This window comes from Diadema antillarum, unplaced genomic scaffold, assembly GCF_040938485.1.
Source record: "Diadema antillarum isolate AM-2024a unplaced genomic scaffold, OU_Dant_1.0 scf00000209, whole genome shotgun sequence".
Lineage (NCBI taxonomy): Eukaryota > Metazoa > Echinodermata > Echinoidea > Diadematoida > Diadematidae > Diadema > Diadema antillarum.
In genome coordinates this window covers 462,318-485,430 of record NW_027271098.1, presented here as the reverse complement: position 1 = coordinate 485,430, position 23,113 = coordinate 462,318, and the positions used below count along the sequence as shown (strand labels likewise).

Here is a 23,113-nt window from a genome sequence, read left to right as displayed (position 1 = left end):
ACAAAGAATTACTGGCCTCACTTGTGGCCACCTTGAAGAAACTGACTTAACTGTCTGTGAGGTTCAATGAGGGTGGTCATTATCAACCATACTCTTGGTCAGCGCGTTCACATTGGTCCCCGCGTCGCGGGGACAGCCACAAGAGATCTTATCTTTTTTATGACTGACCGTTCACATTGGTATCTCATCTGTCCCCGAGCTGTGGGGGCATTTTGGGGCTTGGAGCGAGCTCTGCCACTTGAATCCAGGCATAGCGCATGCGCACATTTGATGACCACAGCTGGACGCTATCAATTGCGCCCCAAGGTCACTCTCCCCTCCAAATCTTGTCCCCGTACCCAACTTGCTTCGCGAGGACGAGGGGACAAGTCCCAGCGAGCGTTCACATTATGGTTTTTGAGGAGAAAATCCCACAGCTCAGGACTTTCCCCGCGTCGCGGGGACCAATGTGAACGCGGGGATAATCACTCATTCATTTTATATCACATTGTGTTACGGAGGTTAACTTGGCCTAACGAACCATCATAACCACTAAAAATACCCAGACTCTCAAACAAGGTGTTTGGTCGATCTCGGTCATCTTGTCAAACTCGTTACTTGTACAAAAATTGTATTTACATATTCCTCCGCGAAACAATAAAGTGCCTAGAAATGATAGTAGGGCCTACTATGCACATGTATCTGTAACACTTTCCCCCCCCCCCCCCCCCAAAAAAAAAAGAATGCATTTACATTTACAACACAAACACAGACTCTTACCTTGGCACAATATTTTGGAACAGTATTGTACATTCCTCTTCCAATTCACTCTTGCAAATGCATGAGTTAACCATGGTTGCTGTATTGTTAAGAAAACATAAACAAGGTATGCTATGGCTATATCATCATCAGAACCTGTGATAAAACATGTACGACTTTAGTACCATTCAACTTATACCAATCTAACACTCTCGTGAGTTACTGCTGCTTTGTTAATTACAGCATACTGGAATTGCATGTAATTGAGCAACACTGAATACTGCAATGTCATGTCATGCATACAAACAATGCACAATATAACAAAGTTACATGGTTTCATCATTAGAACATACTTGTACATAGAAATCAGTTTTACACTGTCATATCAAATGATTAACCTGTGTACAAAGATTATAAACACATCATCTCTTCTAAAAGCAACTGCATATAATCCAACTAATGTAATCATATTACCTACAACCAAAATATCATATTCCATGATATGTGACCTGCATATCCCAATTACCTATAGATGTTGTGTCAGCATCTATTGAAACTGTCGAAACATCAACAAACTTCATACCTGATCATGTTTGTGAAGGCTTCAAATGTACCTGAATGAGATATCCTTGATGATAACCTGTGTGTACAAATAAGTGAGTGTATACCTGGATACATCCTGGTATAACACAGTCAGCTTAAATATATGCTGGTTGGTATGTTGGATCAACTGTGAAATACTGGACACCTTTACCAAGGCCATGATTGAGCTATAACAATGAGCAAAAGCTATGTACATGTATAACTATATGATTTCTGTACCTAATACTGTAAAAGTGGTTTCTTTTGCAGTAGTTTTATTTTCGCGCTTTTTGCGCTTTGAGGTCGAACCGCGAATTTAACATCACGCGAAAATGTTTTGAACTCGTCGCTTGTTACAACGCTACATTACCGACCGCGAATTTAAACACACGCGAAAAAGTTGGCACCGATGGAAACCGCAAAAGTTTCTGTATGCGAAAGAAAACACTTTTACAGTACCATATACATGCTAAATGGATCCAAAAGGCAACATCCAATCAACTTAGGGTATATGCCACAACAAATTCAACCAATACCTGTACATGTACAAGTATGAAACTTCAAATACCTGAACTAAACCTACATTACTCAATACACCACATTCTCTATACAAACAGCAACACTACCTGTTTGAAGTTATTTTACCAACAACTCACATTCTTGACAACTATTGATGGCTACCGTAACTTAACACAGCCTTCATAATGTCTTCTTTTGGAAAGTGACTTTTTAAAGCACAAATATAGCTTGCTGTGTTTCCGCACTTACACAAACATGTCTGAAAATACTTCCATATTATTGTTATTTACACACTCAAAGTGCCATTCATGCTGTTGGCATCACAATTATAGTGTATGCAACATACATACATATTGATGTACACACTGTCCTGAGTACTTGCAAAAACAAAATTACACCAGTTGAAAGTGTTACAAATATAAAATACACTTGCACAATTGTTGCATCTGGCAACGAGACAAAATATTGAGATGTCTCAATTAAGCATGAGAAAGGGTGTCTGTGACAATGTTTTCCTTTCCGCGAATGTACTTAATGTCAAGGTTATACTCCTGTAGGATTAAACTCCATCGCATCAGTCTCTGATTTTTGTTTCTCATTCTGTTGACGAATGTCAGTGGGTTGTGGTCAGTCCATACAACAACCGGTTGAGTTATGCTGCCCACATATACATCAACATAGCTGAGCGAAAGAATTAACGCTCAGGGTCTCCTTCTCAACGGTAGAATACTTCCGCTGGTGGGCGTTGAACTTCTTTGAAAAGTGGCAGACTAGTCTGTCCACTCCATCGTCATCAGCTTGCATCAACATGGCGCCTGCTTCGACATCGCTGGCATCGACAGCTAGGCTGAAGCCTTTCTTGAAGTGCGGCGCTGCCAATACAGGACCACTCGACAGGATTGCCTTCACTTGGTCAAACGCAGACTGGCATGTGGCTGACCACTAGTACTTCATATTCTTCAGCTGGAGATCAGTCAAGGGTGCCACAACATCTGAGAAAATATGGCAAAAGCGACGGTAATATGTGGCCGCCCCAATGAATCTCATGGAAAAAATTTTTTTGACAAGCACTTACAGTAAAAGAAACATGACTAGAAAGATTAAAAAAAAACTGAATAATTCAAAACAATTCTGTACAGGTGTACATACATTTTTGAATGGACTGCATTTCATAAAACTCCAAAATACACATTCTATAGAGATAATTACAATGAGTAGCTGAACACTGAGTAACATTGAGAGCATGTCTTTTACAAAAGTTATAGTGCCTATCTTACAAGATATTATATAAATGGGATAGCAGAAGAAAAGAAAAACTTACCTCTTAAGACAGTTGGATGAAAGCATGGACATGTCAGGCACAAACACAGACCAGTTCAACCTTCATCAGGCAAAGGAAAGCCATTAAAATATTACATGCAATAGTCCAAGACTAAGGTGTTATTTCATCAGCTCCTTGCATTACAATGGCTGGCAAAGACTAATTTAAATCATAGCAATCAAGTAATTCAAAAGCTGTGCTACACATATACCACATACATGATAGATTGAAATCTTGTTATACGTGATCAGTCAAAGGTGTCACTCTGTGTATTGGCAGTCTTACATGTATGAAGTATTCAATAATGTACATTACAACACGTGAATGCACATCACGATTTTGCATAAGATACACAATTCTTTTTACATTACTTTCTTTCCATTGATTTTCTTCTGCTCTTTATACTTATCATACCATAAAACAAGCTTTTCCTTAGAAGCATTTGATTTTCTGAATGAATAAAGGAGCCTACATTACACTTTTGAAAAAATCATAATGGAAAATCAAGTTTCAAAAAGTGAAAACAATAATTCTATGGGCAATGTTATATTTCTTTTCTACATCAGTTGTTATGTCTCTTCTTTGTCGGTTCTATTTCATTTCTATACCTGTTTCATTTAGTTTTAATACATTTCAGTTTAGGATTAGAGTATCTATCAGTCATTTCTGCAATGCTACAATTGTTGTCTCTTTCTTTCACCTTGTCATGCATTACCAAAAAAGGAATAAATCAAGAAAAATCAAAGATCATTGTTTCTGTCATATTATGTCTTGTCTATTCAGTTGTTTTGAAGTTAGTCTTGTCACTTTTTGTCTTGTAATGCTACTATTTTCTGTTCACTAGTCTTGCTTACGTTGTTCAGGTCTCGTTTCATATTCACAAGCATATTTTGAGTGCATCCCTCAATTCTTTGCACTTTTGGTCATTGCATATTATTAGTAGCAGACATTGTAATGGACAAGCGTACATGTCAATGGATAACGTGTCTGGCTGTCATTATTGTTGTATACTCTACTTATCTCACATTGTTCTGTTTACCTTATTCTGTATTACAAAATGAAATACAATTTGTATATATATAATGAAAATACATTCTAAGTGATTTGAGTATACATTGTATGTGAAATTACTTTGAATACACAGACAATGTTACTCATAAAAAGAAAATTCATTAAAACTGAATTCTAATAGCCTCATGATAACTGTAGTAGAGTGGAATAACTTCAGTGTGAAGTGCATCAATACCTATGCTATATACATGATCAATCAATGTGTCACCTTCTGTAGTAGCGTCAAGTACATGTTGTTGATATCCATAAGAACACATCAATTTATGCACACATGAATCACTTGAACCTTGTCTCAGATTTTCATTGAAGTCACCAATAACTATGCATTTTGTACTTCTTTGCTGCAATTCTATGAGTAATCTCTTCAGTTTCTCACAAAATTGTTTCTTGTCATATCTAGGAGGTCTATATATCACTGAAATGAGAAATGAAGGACAAGTTACAGCAAATGTAATATATTCTAGATTATTGACATGTAAATCCAGCCTACTAATAGATTTGATTTTACTGTACACTGCAACTCCACCATGTGCTTGATTTTTCAGTGCAGAAAATAAAGGACTTTCATCTGAATAAGATTTTGACCGAGGCTGATTGTACATTTTAAACTGATCTAAATTCACATCAAAAATGTCATCATTAAGCCAAGTTTCAGTTAAACAAATAATATCAGAATTTCCAAATAAGAAATTTGATTGCATATCTTTGAAATGTGCTTTAAGACCTTGAATGTTATGTAACATTATACTCATACTTGCAATGGAGACATCTTTGTCAATGTTCTTTTCATCAACAAATGTTGGCATGCTCTCCAAGCTTTCTTTAACAACTGGATTGCAATACATAACTTTTGGATCAAAATCTTCAATTGTTAGTCCACATAATGATGTAACACGGCTCAGAGCTACATATGCTTGTCCGGGCAAAAATATATTTTTCAGAGAAACGACAGCTTTTTCCATCGTCATGCCTTGTACTTTATGTATGGTGCATGCGTATGCTAATTTCAAGGGAAATTGTTTCCTAGTATATTTTTTTCCAATTGATTCCTGTTGCCTTTCTATTGACTGAGTTCCTACTCTTTCGTTGTCAAATTTTACCAGCACACTTGTAGGTCGTGCATTTTCATTTACTCTTACTATGTCAGTTACAGTGCCAATGCAGCCATTTGATAAACCTTTGCTCACATTCACATTTTTGATAAGCATCACTCTAGAATTTTCAGCAATCCAAAGATATGCTGGCAAAGAAGCTTTTGTACATCTCCGTGGTTTGTCACATGTGTTATTTTTACCCTCATCACTGAGTTCAGAATCTTCTGCATCAATACAGATGATATTTGTGCATTTCTTGTGAAGCATTATTTTATTCCAGTCATTTACTTGTTTGTTTGAAGAATATATATGCAATGCATCCTCACATTGTTCTCCAGTTTGGCATGATTGAAGAACTGCTATATCATCACTAGATAATTCATCTTTCTTTTCTTTTATCCTTAATTTGTTCAAAAGAACAGCAAACTTTGCATCATCCTTTTGTCTCATTATTTCATCTAAGTTAATTATAGAGAAGTTGTCTGTCCATAAAGAACTTTGCAGATGCATCATTCTGCTAAGAATTCTTGTCCCTTCATTACATATGCATTTCACAAGATGACTTTTTCCTGTTCCAGCACCACCTGTCACAAATATCTGAAATGGTGTAGGTTCTTTTCCATTAACTCTGTCAAGACACCATTGTCGTATTTTGTAGAACACTTTTTGCTGCTTGCTATTTATAGTTCTTAATAAGACATTACTGTCTTCTTTCGAAATGCTACATGAGCGAAATTCTATGCCGTATGACTCTTTCTCCTGAGATTTAGACTCAAGATCTGGGATTCTAAATTCATTGTCAGTATCTTCAACTTCTTCATGGATTTTAGCTGTTTCATGTCTTTCAATTTCTGTTTCTGGACAGAGTAATCCCCATGCATCTTCTTGTGGACCAAATTTCTCAAGATATTCTTGTGCTTGATCAATTATATCAGCATTTTTTTGAAACTGCCTGAGATTTTCATTGACAATAACTTTGACACTTTCCAGGTTTTTATTATACATTCGTACAGATCCAGTTTCGTAAAATTCCTGATATGTCAAAAATTGATTAGGTTTTAACTGTTTATCAGTGCGGAATGGCAAATATAGTTGCAATATACTCTGATAATATTTCTCTGGGCTTACAGTCGGTGAAAAACGAGGATATCTCACTACAGCATCATTGGTTCTTGATCGTTTTTGTACAAAGCCCAGCTGATCTCTCAATTTGAACACATTCTGTTTCTGTTTCTTACCCTTCATATCAGATTCACTGAGCAGTCTATACTTTGAACAAAATGTGGCTAAACACATATTTTCAAATTCAAAACTATCAGGTCGGGCTTTATATTTATCAATTCTGTTTGGCATCCATGGACTCCTATCATCATCGTCTCGTCTGCTTTGAATAATACTCAATGGTAAACTCATTCTTACAGGGTTTGGTCCAACAGGTATAAACTCTACTTTTCTTGAGCATTCTTTCAATCTCAGGCTACAAACACGATACACACTTTCTTGTGCTGAAACTTCACGGTTTTGCATATACACATGTCCTATTTCCTTCATACTTTTTCGAGCATCTTCATTGCCCTCTTTCATTTCACTTTCTGCATTTTTCAAGAGCAAACTCATCTCTCTTTCTGCTTTTGACATGTATGACACAACATAAACAATGCAGGCATACTCATTTGTTATATACTGCAAATCCATATTGGCATTCCAAGCTCTGAGTAAGCTATATACATGATCAATCAATGTGTCACCTTCTGTAGTAGCGTCAAGTACATGTTGTTGATATCCATAAGAACACATCAATTTATGCACACATGAATCACTTGAACCTTGTCTCAGATTTTCATTGAAGTCACCAATAACTATGCATTTTGTACTTCTTTGCTGCAATTCTATGAGTAATCTCTTCAGTTTCTCACAAAATTGTTTCTTGTCATATCTAGGAGGTCTATATATCACTGAAATGAGAAATGAAGGACAAGTTACAGCAAATGTAATATATTCTAGATTATTGACATGTAAATCCAGCCTACTAATAGATTTGATTTTACTGTACACTGCAACTCCACCATGTGCTTGATTTTTCAGTGCAGAAAATAAAGGACTTTCATCTGAATAAGATTTTGACCGAGGCTGATTGTACATTTTAAACTGATCTAAATTCACATCAAAAATGTCATCATTAAGCCAAGTTTCAGTTAAACAAATAATATCAGAATTTCCAAATAAGAAATTTGATTGCATATCTTTGAAATGTGCTTTAAGACCTTGAATGTTATGTAACATTATACTCATACTTGCAATGGAGACATCTTTGTCAATGTTCTTTTCATCAACAAATGTTGGCATGCTCTCCAAGCTTTCTTTAACAACTGGATTGCAATACATAACTTTTGGATCAAAATCTTCAATTGTTAGTCCACATAATGATGTAACACGGCTCAGAGCTACATATGCTTGTCCGGGCAAAAATATATTTTTCAGAGAAACGACAGCTTTTTCCATCGTCATGCCTTGTACTTTATGTATGGTGCATGCGTATGCTAATTTCAAGGGAAATTGTTTCCTAGTATATTTTTTTCCAATTGATTCCTGTTGCCTTTCTATTGACTGAGTTCCTACTCTTTCGTTGTCAAATTTTACCAGCACACTTGTAGGTCGTGCATTTTCATTTACTCTTACTATGTCAGTTACAGTGCCAATGCAGCCATTTGATAAACCTTTGCTCACATTCACATTTTTGATAAGCATCACTCTAGAATTTTCAGCAATCCAAAGATATGCTGGCAAAGAAGCTTTTGTACATCTCCGTGGTTTGTCACATGTGTTATTTTTACCCTCATCACTGAGTTCAGAATCTTCTGCATCAATACAGATGATATTTGTGCATTTCTTGTGAAGCATTATTTTATTCCAGTCATTTACTTGTTTGTTTGAAGAATATATATGCAATGCATCCTCACATTGTTCTCCAGTTTGGCATGATTGAAGAACTGCTATATCATCACTAGATAATTCATCTTTCTTTTCTTTTATCCTTAATTTGTTCAAAAGAACAGCAAACTTTGCATCATCCTTTTGTCTCATTATTTCATCTAAGTTAATTATAGAGAAGTTGTCTGTCCATAAAGAACTTTGCAGTGTATCTTTATACAAAGGAGTACCTTTTACTGGGGGTAACTGATAGAAATCTCCAACTGCAATAACTGAAACCTTTCCAAATGGAGCATCATCACGTGTCTGCTTTATTTGCCTTAAACGTCCATGTATATACCACAATAGCTTCTGATCAACCATTGATATTTCATCAATTATTAGTATCTGCAGTTGACCCAGCTGATTACGTAGATGACTTATCTTTTCTTCTCCAAGCGGTTGGTATGGCAGTGTAGCAGAAATGGGTATGGACAGAGCATTATGAATAGTACTACCATCAATGTTGTAAGCTGCAATTCCAGTTGGAGCTACTTTCATAATTGAAATATCATCTGGATTATGCATCATTCTGCTAAGAATTCTTGTCCCTTCATTACATATGCATTTCACAAGATGACTTTTTCCTGTTCCAGCACCACCTGTCACAAATATCTGAAATGGTGTAGGTTCTTTTCCATTAACTCTGTCAAGACACCATTGTCGTATTTTGTAGAACACTTTTTGCTGCTTGCTATTTATAGTTCTTAATAAGACATTACTGTCTTCTTTCGAAATGCTACATGAGCGAAATTCTATGCCGTATGACTCTTTCTCCTGAGATTTAGACTCAAGATCTGGGATTCTAAATTCATTGTCAGTATCTTCAACTTCTTCATGGATTTTAGCTGTTTCATGTCTTTCAATTTCTGTTTCTGGACAGAGTAATCCCCATGCATCTTCTTGTGGACCAAATTTCTCAAGATATTCTTGTGCTTGATCAATTATATCAGCATTTTTTTGAAACTGCCTGAGATTTTCATTGACAATAACTTTGACACTTTCCAGGTTTTTATTATACATTCGTACAGATCCAGTTTCGTAAAATTCCTGATATGTCAAAAATTGATTAGGTTTTAACTGTTTATCAGTGCGGAATGGCAAATATAGTTGCAATATACTCTGATAATATTTCTCTGGGCTTACAGTCGGTGAAAAACGAGGATATCTCACTACAGCATCATTGGTTCTTGATCGTTTTTGTACAAAGCCCAGCTGATCTCTCAATTTGAACACATTCTGTTTCTGTTTCTTACCCTTCATATCAGATTCACTGAGCAGTCTATACTTTGAACAAAATGTGGCTAAACACATATTTTCAAATTCAAAACTATCAGGTCGGGCTTTATATTTATCAATTCTGTTTGGCATCCATGGACTCCTATCATCATCGTCTCGTCTGCTTTGAATAATACTCAATGGTAAACTCATTCTTACAGGGTTTGGTCCAACAGGTATAAACTCTACTTTTCTTGAGCATTCTTTCAATCTCAGGCTACAAACACGATACACACTTTCTTGTGCTGAAACTTCACGGTTTTGCATATACACATGTCCTATTTCCTTCATACTTTTTCGAGCATCTTCATTGCCCTCTTTCATTTCACTTTCTGCATTTTTCAAGAGCAAACTCATCTCTCTTTCTGCTTTTGACATGTATGACACAACATAAACAATGCAGGCATACTCATTTGTTATATACTGCAAATCCATATTGGCATTCCAAGCTCTGAGTAAGAATGGATTATATTGATTCACCCATATATCTTTTGGATTTCTTCTCATGACTATATCTTCTTTTGTAGCTACAGCATTATAGGCATCTTCAAATTCCTTTTGAGACATGCCAAGAACTTCAAAGAGCTGTCTCGCATTATCACATTTCCCTTCCATACATGATGAATTCTTTACTGTAGACAGAATATCTTGAGCTTCATCAGTAACTTCTGGATTATCATCAGGCTTCACAACAAATGTTTTCTCAGAAGGTGGTCTTGGAAAATTAAATCTACAAGAAGTTCCCTTTTTCTTGCATGATTTTGAATGTTTCTTTGAGTGAAGCTGAACATTCTTCACTATTTCATATAGTTCCTCATCTTCATCCTCACATGGAATGTTGCAGGATATGTATTTATCAACAAAATCTGTGACAGTTTCATCTTGGTCAATACCCAAGTTAGGTGCATTTTCAACCCAGAATAAACAGTGTGTGTGTGGAGATCCTCTTTGTTGAAATTCAATTCTGTAGAAGTAGTCAATTATCTTGCCAATAGGTTCTGCCTCGGAAAGAATCACTTTGTTCAAAAATGCATGAAAGCGTTTATCAAACATACGAGATACTGTCACTGGATTTGACTTTAATAAATTACACTTATCTGTCCAATCTAGATCATTTGCTTTTCTTCTATCACCTTGTTGATGTAGCAATGTATTAATAACTTCAGGCCATCTCATCTCAGCTGAGGAAAATGATGCAAACCATGTAGGTTTTCCAAGTTGTCTAACCATTGCTAATACATCTTTCTGTGTAGATTGCCAGTATGGAGGTGTTCCCCGTATTTGTTTCAGAAATTTGTATCCTTTATTCGAATCCAGTATCTCACGAACCTTTCTTGCATCTTTGAGATCTGAAGACTGCATCGATGTGGGATTATCTATTTCCTCTGAGCTTTTTCTGACAGCTATAGAAACATTAGAAAGTATTTGTTGCAGTTCATAAATACACTGAGCATAGAAGATATATTCTGTATTTTTTGCAAATCTGTTGTCTACATGCATCAGACGATTATGTAAATAACGACCAAGTGTTATGTCAATGTACCTAGTATCATGAAATGTTGGCTGGCCTGTTGGAAATAGAGCAGGAAAACATTTTGCCTCATTACTCTCATCCATCAGCAGTGATACAGGACTGTTCTTTTCACAAGGTGCACAACATATAATATCATCGAAAAATTGATCAAGCACTTCTTGCCTCATATCAACCTTCTGTAAACATGTGTTTAACTGAATTCCCTGTAACCGTCCAACTTGATCATCCTCTACATCATCGTCATCATCATTAATTTCACTTGAATCCAGCGGTTCAACACAAGCTGCTTGACTATTTTTCTCTGATAAATCAGAGCTCCATTCATTATTTATAGCAATATCAGAATACCACTTATTATTTTTCCTCAAATATTCCAATGCAGCTAGCACATTCTTTTTCTTGACAAACTGATATTCATAATGTCCTTTATATGACAGTTTCCTCTTCAGTTTTACACGAATTAATTGATCATCAGTCTCTGGTCGAGGTAATATCTTTACAGTTTCATCTGTGCGTGAAGGTACACAAACTGTTGGGCCATGTACTCCATACTGTCCTCCTTTTGGCAGGTTCAAAATTTTCATAAATGGAATGTTTAGTGCAATCAAATGTGTTTCCAACTGATTCAGATTTTCAAGTTCGGCAGGAATAGCATGTAATTCTAAGTTATTTCTGCTAGCTTCAGAAGGCATATTACCAGCTAATAATTTCCTGTGGCAAGTGTAACAAATCCATAAAGAATTTCTAGGTGAATTTACTATTTGACAGTCAACATCACAGTCATCACTGCATGTATGCAAGTACTCCTCTTTTAAGCATTTTGAATCATTATATTTTGCCTTCGTGCACTTCAATACTTGATTTCTGAATAATAATTTCAAACAGACACAACATACATATTCAGGGCCGTGTGAAATTATTTCCCTAAATTTTTTCAAAACATGATCACAATTTCTCATATTCATTTTTTCTCGCTTTTTTTGTTTCACATTTCTCAACGCAACCTGCTGTCTGTACACAAAATTTGTCTTGTACTTGATATTTGAAACTTTTCTCATAATTTTCTTACACCTCTCTCTAAATGATGCATTGTTTTGATATTTAGCTCTCCTCAGTTTCTTAAGCCTCTCTCGGAATAAAGCATTGTTTTGATATCTAGCTCTCCTCAGTTTCTTAAGCCTTTCTCGGAATAAAGCATTGTTTTGATATCTAGCTCTCCTCAGTTTCTTAAGCCTCTCTCTAAATGAAGCATTGTTTTGATATCTAGCTTTCCTCAGTTTCTTAAGCCTCTCTCTAAATGAAGCATTGTTTTGATATCTAGCTTTCCTCAGTTTCTTAAGCCTCTCTCTAAATGAACCATTGTTTTGATATCTAGCTCTCCTCAGCTTCTTAAGCCTCTCTCTGAATAAAGCATTGTTTTCATATTTAGCTTTGCTCAGTTTCTTAAGCCTCTCTCGGAATAAAGCATTGCTTTGATATTTAGCATTCCTCAGTTTCTTAAGCCTCTCTCGGAATAAAACATTGTTTTGATATCTAGCTCTCCTCAATTTCTTAAGCCTTTCTCGGAATAAAGCATTGCTTTGATAACTAGCCTTCCTCATTTTCTTAAGCCTTTCTCTGAATGTGGGATCCAAGGAGTACTTGTCTTTTTGCCTCTTCTTAATTTCCTCGTTCTTTTCTAACCTATAAGTTACATCTGTTTGATATTTTACTTTCTTTGCAGCTGCTTTTTTAAGTTTGCGGGATAGGTAAGGCTGATCATCTGATAAAAATTCTGTTTCTAACTGCCTTTGCTCATTTTTTTTCTTTTCTCTCTGTGCTCTCATTTGATCTCTATTTCTTTGTCGGGTAACATTAGCATTCCTTTTTTTTCTTTGTTTTTTCCTTTTTGTAGTCTGCATAGTAGTTTTAACTTCTTCAGATTCTTCAGTGTGCCTACTCATTTCAACTGCAGGTTCCATGTCATCCTCTAATACTTCATTGTTTAACACATTGATTTGACAATCACTGACAGGTTTTGTAACTTTCCTCTTTGTTGTGAGTTTTCTCTTTCTTGTCACAGGTGTTTCCATATCAGTAATATTTTGTGATCTTGACAGCTTTTGACATGAACCTGATTTTTGGATCGTTGGACATACAGATTCTACGACATCGTAATGATTGCCATTTGTGTGTTGCAAGTAAATACCTTTTTGTGATGTAATAATTCCAAACTGAAGTTTGCTCGCACCAAATAATTTCCATTTTGAACCATTATTTTCATATATATATATATCAGTATCTAGCAAATTTGATAAGGCCATTATTTCCAATTCTGTAGCCCATGTGCCATTGTTGAATACTCTTTCCTTTCCAATGTATTTTACAATATCTGTGTATCCTGATCTTAAAAGACTTACATAATCTTCCTTGTTTTGTAAAATATGTTTAACTATTGCTTTTCGAACATCACGGTGAGAATCTTCCTTGCCACATATAACATATGATATAGCTCTGTAAAAGCAATTTCCATCACCAGTAATTCTATAGATAGTCAATGGTTGTGACAGGATAGTAATATCATCCCTTTCTACCATATCTTTTTGCATATCATTACTGCTACATTTGTCATTAACCTTTATACCTAATTTGCAACAAAGCTTCTCTCTATCAGATTTATTCACAGGTCTGTACATGAGATCAATCTTTTTTATTTCTCCCACTTGTCTCACCTCAGATGCATCAATGTCCGCATTTACTGTCTCATCACATGTGTTTTGCAATGGAATTTGTGTCTCTTGCAGGTTTGATACCATTATTTGTTTTTGTGTCATTTTCCTCATTCTAACACTACATTTCTTTAATGTTAGGGTTTTAGTAATCTCACATGATAAATCATGACTTTCCTTCTTATTTTCTACACTTCTATCTGAATTCACATGGAATACAGGTAATTTCCCATTCAAAGTACTAGACAGAACAGTAGTTACACTTTCCACTGCGTCAAAATGATTGCCTCCAGTGAACAGAATATATATGGCTCTCTCAGTTGTTACTTTGTTGTAGTATCCAGGTTTCCTTGCAGACAGTATTTGCCAATTTTCTGTTCGATCATCATACACATATATATCACGATCTAGCATATGTGCCATTGAGCTAATATCAGTGTGACCAGCCCATGTTCCTAAATCCATCAATTTCTCTTGAAGAACAAAGTCCCTGACACTCTGATATTTCACTGTGTCTATCACATTTTTAAATAAATCACCCGTTTCCAGTAAATGTGCCACATTGGATTTCCTGAGAATGAAATGGTTTCTTTCGCTGCCAGTAACTACATGAGCAATACTTCTGTAAAAGCAGTTGCCATCACCCATAACTCTCTTGATATTTACAGGTTTCCCAATATACAAACTTTCATTTCTATCCTCCATTGATTCATTGGCAGTACCACTGTAACTGAAATTCAATTTATTGCACAAAGACTGTTTGTCTACGTATGTAATCGGCACAAATTTGAAATTTCGATCTCTTCTTTCTGTTGTCTTTTCAACTGAAACAAATTCAACTTCATTCTCATTCCCATAGCCATCACTGTTTACATTTACTCTGTTTTTCTTTGTTTCATTTTGAGTCTTACAGCTATCACTGTTAGTTCCTTTAACATGATCACAATGTTTTGAAATGTTGCTATTTTGATCATTTGTATTCCTCCATGCAGTATTTACTGAGTTTGATCTCTTGGAGCCACTAGTTGTCAATGCATTTTTCTTAGAATTGGATTCTAATGCCAGACCGGTTAGTTCAAACTGAGTAGTACGTAAATCACATGCCATTGATTTTGCCAAATTCAAACAGTGTACCTGTATACCTTGCCATGATGAAATGCTAAGCAAGACACTGCATCCATCTTGTACCAAGTACCCATCATGACTTCTGGAATGAGAATCAAATACATAATAACCATTGTCATGTGTAATGATTGCAAATGTACTCTCAGCAAAATTCATAAGACATGCATCATATCTGCATAGTTCTTGTTCTAAGGCTTGGCTCAATGACAAAGCACCAAAATTTGACAAATTGTTTTGATTTCCATCCAACACTCCATATTTTGATTCAGCATAGGTTATTTGAAATTTTTCATCCAGAATATGAAGTTCCTTGGGTAATTCATCTATCATTACAAGCTCTTCATTCAGTGGTGAATCCTTCTTTATGTAATAATACAACTCATTCCCAAGTGTCAGAATCTGATCAAGATCACGAGATCTCATTTCGATTCCATTCTTGGTTTGGGTGTAGAGAACTGCCACAAGGGAATTACATGCACATTGTTTGCCAGCAGTGTAACCAAATCGTTGATCACCTTGATTAAAATTTCCTTGTGCGATTGTTTTGGTCATAGGATATGATTGCCTTCTACCACATTCAGAACTTGAGAGTGAAACATGCTTACAGACGCGTTCTTCAGTCTCTAAATCACTTGCAGCTGGTTCATCATCTAATACATGTACTATTGATTCCTGTACATCATATGAATTGTGGTGGTCAGCACTTTTCGCAGAATCATCATTCATTACTATGCAGTCAGATGGATTAGGCGCACCTGGTAAACTAGGGACTGCGAGCGACGGAGAGCGACACTCAGCGACGGAGACTTATTGCGAGAACAATGAAGTGCGTCGCAGTATGCTTTTACTCCGTCGCTAAGCGTCGGTCAAAGCAGTACGCGCCATCATTTTGATGATACCGCGACGCTTGCCGACGCTTGCTGACACTTGCCGACACCCTCAAAAGAAGCTGTTGATTATTTCTATGTTGCGTGACCTCCGCTCACGCAAGTGTTCGATTTAATAATGCCGACGTTTCGGGACATGGCGCTTGAGATGTAGCGAGATTTCTGAATGGTCACGGCCAGTGCTCAAATTGAATAGCGAGCGACGTGTCCAGACGCACCTCTCCTGATTACAAATGATGCTCGTGATAGCCCGACGATGAGCGACGTGTCCCGACGCTTTCCTTTGTCTCAACATTGGTTATGAGTTGATTTGCGTTTCGTTTGGCTATAAGATGGTGAAAAGAAAACGTAATTATGGGGTGTGATCTCACTGAACGGGGAACACTTTGAAAGTAGCGATCGAAGAGGGTTTATGAAAACACATGTAGGTCTACACTCATACGCGAATGTATGCCTTAATTAGGCAGCTCCATACATGTAAAATTTTGCATGCATGAGGTGAGATCTTTTTTTATCTGTCAAGTGACTCAAGAACTGAATACAGTGTATTAGGAAGTCGTCCTATTTCTCCCGTAGGAAAAAGTCAGATGTTTGCCTTTACTTTTGGAAATAAACAGCGGCAACAATCGGCTCCGCAAGATGCTAAAATTAATGTCAGATGTTTCATTTTAATTTTGGAAATGAATAATGGTAATATTCGTATGATACTAAAATAAACGTCGGATGTTTGTTTATACTTTTGGAAATGAATAACGGTAAGATTCAGCTCCATACGGTGCTAAAATTGATGTCAGATATTTGATTTTGCGATCGGAAATGCATAAGGATAATATTTTGGCTCCGGAAGATGCTGAAATAAATGTCGAATGTTTGCTTTGACTTTCGGAAATGATTAACAATAATATTCAACTCCGTACGATGATAAAATAAACGCCGCATGTTTGCTTTTACTTTCGAAAGTAAATAGCAACATTCGGCTCCAGAAGATGCTAAAATAACTATCACATGATTGCTTTTACGTTCGGAAGCGAATAGCAGTAATATTCTGCTCCATACGATGCTAAAATAATTCTCGGATGTCTGCTTTTTAAATTTCGAAATGAATAACAGTAACATTGATTCATTAAAATTGATGTTTGATGTTTGCTTTGACGTCCGGAAATGAATAACATTCAATTATATTCAACTCCGTACGATGATAAAATAACTGTCTGATGTTTGCTTTTATGTTTGAAAGTAAATAGCAATAACATTCAGCTCCGGAAGATGCTATAAATGCCGGATGTTTACTTTAACGTTCGAAAGTAAATTAGCGATAACATTCAGCTCTGGAAGATGATAAAGTAAATGTTGAATGATCCCTTTGACGTTTGGAAATGAATACCAATAATATTCAACTCCGTGTGATGGTGAAATAAATGCCGGATGTTTGCTTTAATGTTCGAAAGTAAATAATAACATTCAGCTCCGGAAGATGCTAAAATAAATGTCGAATGATCCCTTTGACGTTCGGAAATGAATAACAATAATATTCAATTCCGTACTATGATCAAATGAATGTCGGATGTTTGCTTTTACTTTCGAAAGTTAATAGCAATGACATTCGGCTCCGGAAGATGCTGAAATAAATGTCAGATGATTGCTTTTACGTTCGGAAGTGAATAGAAGTAACATTCTGCTCCATACGATGCTAAAATAAATGTTGGATATTTGCTTTTACATTTCGAAATGAATAACAGTAACATTCAGCTGCGTTTGATGGGAAAGTAAATGTCTGATATCTGCCTTGACGTTAAAAATGAACAACAGTAGGCCCTACTATTCGGCTCCGTACGATGCTAGAATAATATTGTCAGATGATTCATTTCACTTTCGGAAGTGGACAGCAGCAAATAACATTCGGCTCCGTATGATAATGAAATAAATGTCGGATGTTTGCTTTTAAATTTGGAAATGAATACCAGTAATATTCTGCTCCGTACGATGCTAAAATAATAAGAGATTGTTGCTTTTACATTTGGAAATGATTAACGGTATCAATCGGCTCAGTTAGATGCTAAAATAGATAGCGGATGTTTGCTTTCACGTTCGGAAATGAATAAGGATAACATTCAGCTCCCTAAAGATGCTAAAATGAATGTCGGTAGTTTGCTTTTACATTTGAAAATGATTAACGGTAATATTCGGCTCCGTAAGGTGCTATAAAATACCAGTAAATGTTGCATGATTGCTCTTACAATCGGAAATGAATAACGGTAACTTTCGGCTCTTTATAGTGCTAAAACGTTAATGTTGGATGTTTTAAATGTCTGCAAATGCTCCCACTTTCTCATTTCAAACGTAAGTCTTGACTACCTAAATAGGCATCAACTTTTAACTAACTAACAGTGTGTGGGATTATTCCGAAGGTGCCTTAGTCTGAAAACTCTTAATCCGGCACGAAAATTTATTTATGTATTTATTTATTTATTTATTTATTTATGTATCTATGTATCTATCTATTTATTTATTTATTTATCTATCTTTTGAGATTAACAACGTTGAGAATATCGACCCCCGTTTCGTTTTCGAGTCGACGATTCTTTAAAAAACGAAACTATTTTCCCCCTTCGTCATTGGGATTTACGAGCCTTTGGAATGACTGTAACTATGTTTATTTTTTTTTCAGTCGATTAGGGGATGGGGGGGGGGGGGGGGTAATTCAGAAAATAAATATAGAAGGGAGTGAAAATCTTGAGGCAAGAAATACAAGTGAAATTCTCAGTTTGATATCGTAATTTTTTTTTTTTTTGCGTGATGTTTGTATTCTGGAAAGAGTCATGTACTTATTCCGTTGGTTCGTTCTTCCGAATCTTAGCCGTCGGAATAACGAACTTTAAGTAACGAACTGTAACTTTATGTTTTGTTTTGTTTGTTTGTTTTTCAGTCGAGCAGTGGAGGGGAAGGGTAAATCAGAAAAGAAATATATAAACGGCATCAGGGAAAATTTTGAGGCAAGAAATCAGTTTCTCAGTTTGACATTGTTAATTTCTTTGCGTGGTGGTTATTATTCCAAAAAGAGTCAGGTATGATGATACTAGGTGTACTTATATTCCGATGGTTCGTTCTTCCGTATCCGAAAAACGCAAATTCCATGTTTGTTACTATAGTAATCTGAAAATGTACTAGGGTTTGTTAATCCGAACATTTTGTGACATTCCGAAGGTTCGTTGATCTGAAAATGGGAAATACGGTTCGTTAATCTGAAAACGAATAACGTGGTCAAAAATTTGTTTTGTTTTCGGATTAACAGCATTTAGAAAACCAAACCTTCCTTCGTTTTTGAATTGACGAATCTTCAAAACAGCAACACAATTTTGTTGTTGCTTTTATTTTATTTTTTTTTCGAATAACGAGACTTCGGAAATTGCAAACTTTCAAAGTAACGAACAGTTACGATTTTTTGTTAATCATTAAAGCGAGAAGAGGAGGATAATTCAGAAAAGAAATATAGACGAGAGGAATAATCTTTGATTGATGATGATGTTGGTCATGTTTCTGAATGTTTATAGAAAAAGGCTGAGTGATCCGAGTGATGGTGATGATAAGTTATTACTAATGCGAGTCTAAAAGACAGCTTGCTGAACATGCTTCTTTCCCTTCCGGCCCATGGATGATGAAAAAAAAAATACATACACCTCACAACAAAAAGAATCACGTGCTAGCAACCTTCGTAAAGTTAAATCTAGACGTTCATTGCCAGCAAAGGGGAAAAACACAACAGTAACTGAAGCAAAGAGATTGTGTATGCAGTCTCTGGCATTACGAGAAACTTGACACCCCACCCTCCTCCCCTCCTTGTGGAAAATTTCCACAAAACCAGGTGCCAGACCCAAGGTGCCAGACGAAAGAATGCGCGCACTGGAATAAACCGCGTGTACATAGCCTGGAAATATTGATCGAAGAACTAGCTCATGACTTGTCATCGCAAAGATCATGATTCTAATTATAGCCTTTCTTTTGACCGTTAGTAGAAATATCGAACAGTTTATTATTGTGTACTTAATTGAGTATTTTAAATGTTTACTGAACTACAAATTGTATAGGAAGGGATTTATTACTCACAGAAATATACGAAAGGCCTCGTATGCCCAGACAAATTCACTACGAGTATGTGATGCAGCCACTACCCGGTTAGACAGCAAAATCCTGACAATTTCACGCTCAAAACTACGTATTACTTTGGAAAGTTTGAAGGAACTTCACCTACGAACTGTGAAGTTATTTGGCTATCAACATTCGTTCGTTTTTGTTTTTTGTTTTGTTTTTGTTTTTTCCTCATTTAAAAGACATGATTTCTTCGTATGGAATTGGAACGTAAACTGTTTAGCGAGCATCGTTATGGCAGACTTTGTGATATCAGTCAGGGGAAAAGAAACTGGAATAGTTAAGATGTTTAGAATCCAATAAATAACATGAAAAAGCCTGAAAAATAACACATGACTATGTTTTATAGTAAACAATAACTGAATATACTCAACAAATTTTTGCATTGAAAGAAAGATATTATTCAGAGGGGTGAAGGTTCAGATGCGAGTTTCTTCACTTTGTCTCCCTCTACAAATTAAATTTGTTACGATCGCAACTGCTGATCTGTAAATCAACAAACATGTACATCGCGTACAGTAGCTCAGTACACGTAGTACTCGAGAATCTTTATAATCGTGCTGCTGGTACACAAGCTGGACGATACTATTACTAAGGCATACTAAGATGTCGTAATGTTTGTTTAGTCAATTTTTTTTTTTTTTTTTTTTTTTTTGCGGACTAGCCAAAATTGAATCAGGGTAGTGATATGACAACAGTAAGTGAATAAAGACAATCTGAACTTATTCGTTGCCCTATTGTGATGTGGAGCGAGTTTTACCTTGCGTTTTAAAAGGCGAGTTTTCTTTCTGTTAGAAATCATGTAACTGATCTCTGCAATATTAATGTACGAGTAGGCCCTATAGCTTCTTACTTAGTCTAAACACGATTTCAGTCGATTTTGCTATTAACAGTTCAAGTTTTTGTACATTTTCATCTTCTTCTTAAGAATCCCATGACCCATTTTCACCAAACTTGGCAGCTAGCATCCCTAGGGGGTTAGGAACCCAATTTGTTAAAATGGGCACCATGCCCCACCCAGGGGGCCCCAGGGGGCCCAAACCCCCCAAAATTAAGGAATCTGTAAAAATCTTCTTCTCTAGAACCATAAGTGATAGAGCTAAGTTAATACTATGAGTTTGTACATTAATGACTGTAGTTTCAAGTTTGTTCATGGCAGAATCAGGGGTGCCCCCCTTGGGACCCAGGGGAGGGGGGTGAGGAGGGATCCTAATGGGGCCTAGATTGTACATTTTTATCTTCTTGAGAACCCCATGACCCATTTTCACCAAACTTGGCAGGTAGCATCCCTAAGGGGTTAGGATCTCAATTTTTTAAAATGGGCACCATGCCCCACCCAGGGGGCCCCCGGGGGGCCCACACCCCCAAAATGAAGGAATCTTTTAAAATCTTCTCTAGTATCAGTTTTTTTGCGTTTGTAAACGGCATTCACTGGTGCTTGCTTGTTTGCTTGGTACATTTCTGTCATGCGGCTGGCAGTTCGTGACTTATAATCTCCACCTCTCTTTTACGGTCAGCAACGAGTTGATAAACAAATTCATAGGGTTCATCAACAAGATGGTGCACATAACGTGATACAATGCGTATTCAGCACATTGGCGTGGTGGCATAGAAAATTAATGAACAAGCACTTATCTTTCTTTCTTTTTTTTTCACGCATCGCACTGTGTCTTGCAAGGAAGGTGTCTCAATGACCCCTACACCACAGACTTTCAAGTACATTGTACAGAGTAACTTTGATCAAAGACAATGGTATTAAGTCTTGCCGATTTCAAAACAGAATGTCCACGCCATGCCTCGTGCGAACAAAAGACGGATTAGGAGGCAACTCATTCACTAACTACCCAGCCCTGTCACTGCGTAGAATTGCACTGCGTCTGGTCGGGCTTACTAGCAATTCCCTCTGACTCAGAAGAAGGTGACGGGGCACTCTCCACAGAACTCTAAAGAAGTTCTGTGGCACTCTCCCGTTTCGGGACAATTTTCACAACAATTTAAGATAATTTGTGACTGAAAAAAACAAAATCAATTTTGGGAATGAATTGGATGATGACACATTTGCTCCTGCGATAATTGTTCTTGCATGTATTTTGTGCATGTGAAAAGCGTTCGAACTTTGTTGCCAGTGTACCGTGGAAACTCGATATGGGCATAGGAGATCCTGATATAACAAATAATACCCGATATAACAAACTAATTTCTCCGGTCCCAACGAATTCATTTTCTGTTTTGTATTGTTTATTGTCTACTGATAAAGATTACAAAGAACAAAATATGTCTGTCTCAAAGATCTCGTCATAGCGAGTTGCCACGTGTTGACTTTTGTAATTTTCGCGTGGTGTTCGGTGCTGCAAACTTCGGCGAGTGCCTACTCATTGTTTTATTTCCGCTGTTTCTCATTCCTCGTTTGGTACGATTTCTTTCGTTTAATGTCACTCTATTCGTTCCCTTTGTTTCGAAGTACCGGTATGTAAAAATTCTTTCAGGTGTCTCGTTGACTGCACATGCATTTTCGTAACGGCGATTTCTCCAATTTGCTGTAGTGTAGTATTTCGAAGGAAGTTCGATCCCAGCCTCTTCGGTGTGCTGTGTGATATTTTGTAGTGTTTGTGTTGTTGTCGGAGAGGTTGTTGGTACTTTGTGATTACTGTAGTTTGCTTAGGTGTTATCTCGAGTGATGATGGTGGTCGTGTTCCTTAATTTTGATACGAAAAGGGCCAAATGATCTGAGTGATGGTAATGATAATTACTGATGCTGGTGAAAAAAAAAAAGCTTGTTGAGCTACGTGTCCTCCGTCTGATTTCATTTCTCCCTCTTTCACTCTTCTTCTCTTCCCATGAATGATGGAAAATATACATACACCTCACCTTCGTTAAGTTAAAACTAAATGTTCATTACCAGCAAAGGGAAAAAAATAAGGGGAAAAACACGAACGGATTATATGTGGTCGACACCCCCCCCCCCCCCCCCCCCTTCCCCCAGCCCCTGTTGTGGGAAATTTCCAAAGAAGCATGCACCATACCCCAGGTGCTGGCCAGACGAAAGAATGCGCGCACTGGAATTCTGGTAGTAAACAACGTGTAAATAGCCTGGAAGTTAAATCGATGGAATAGTCCATGGACCAAGACCCGAAAAATGG

General features: G+C 36.7%; 1 long non-coding RNA gene across 6 annotated transcripts in view; it reads right to left on the bottom strand.

Annotated features, from left to right (window-relative positions):
• Positions 1–781: 781 nt before the first annotated feature.
• LOC139724249 (uncharacterized) overlaps positions 782–23,113 on the bottom strand; it is a 41,992-nt gene continuing 19,660 nt past the window's right edge. For 3 of the 6 annotated variants that reach the window (XR_011710462.1, XR_011710458.1, XR_011710459.1), the window contains exon 5: positions 13,184–15,022. This is a non-coding gene — a long non-coding RNA (uncharacterized lncRNA). Of the gene's footprint in view, positions 2,832–3,160; positions 3,221–13,154; positions 15,023–23,113 lie in introns of those variants that run through there. The other 3 variants (XR_011710461.1, XR_011710463.1, XR_011710460.1) reach the window with 2 other exon arrangements.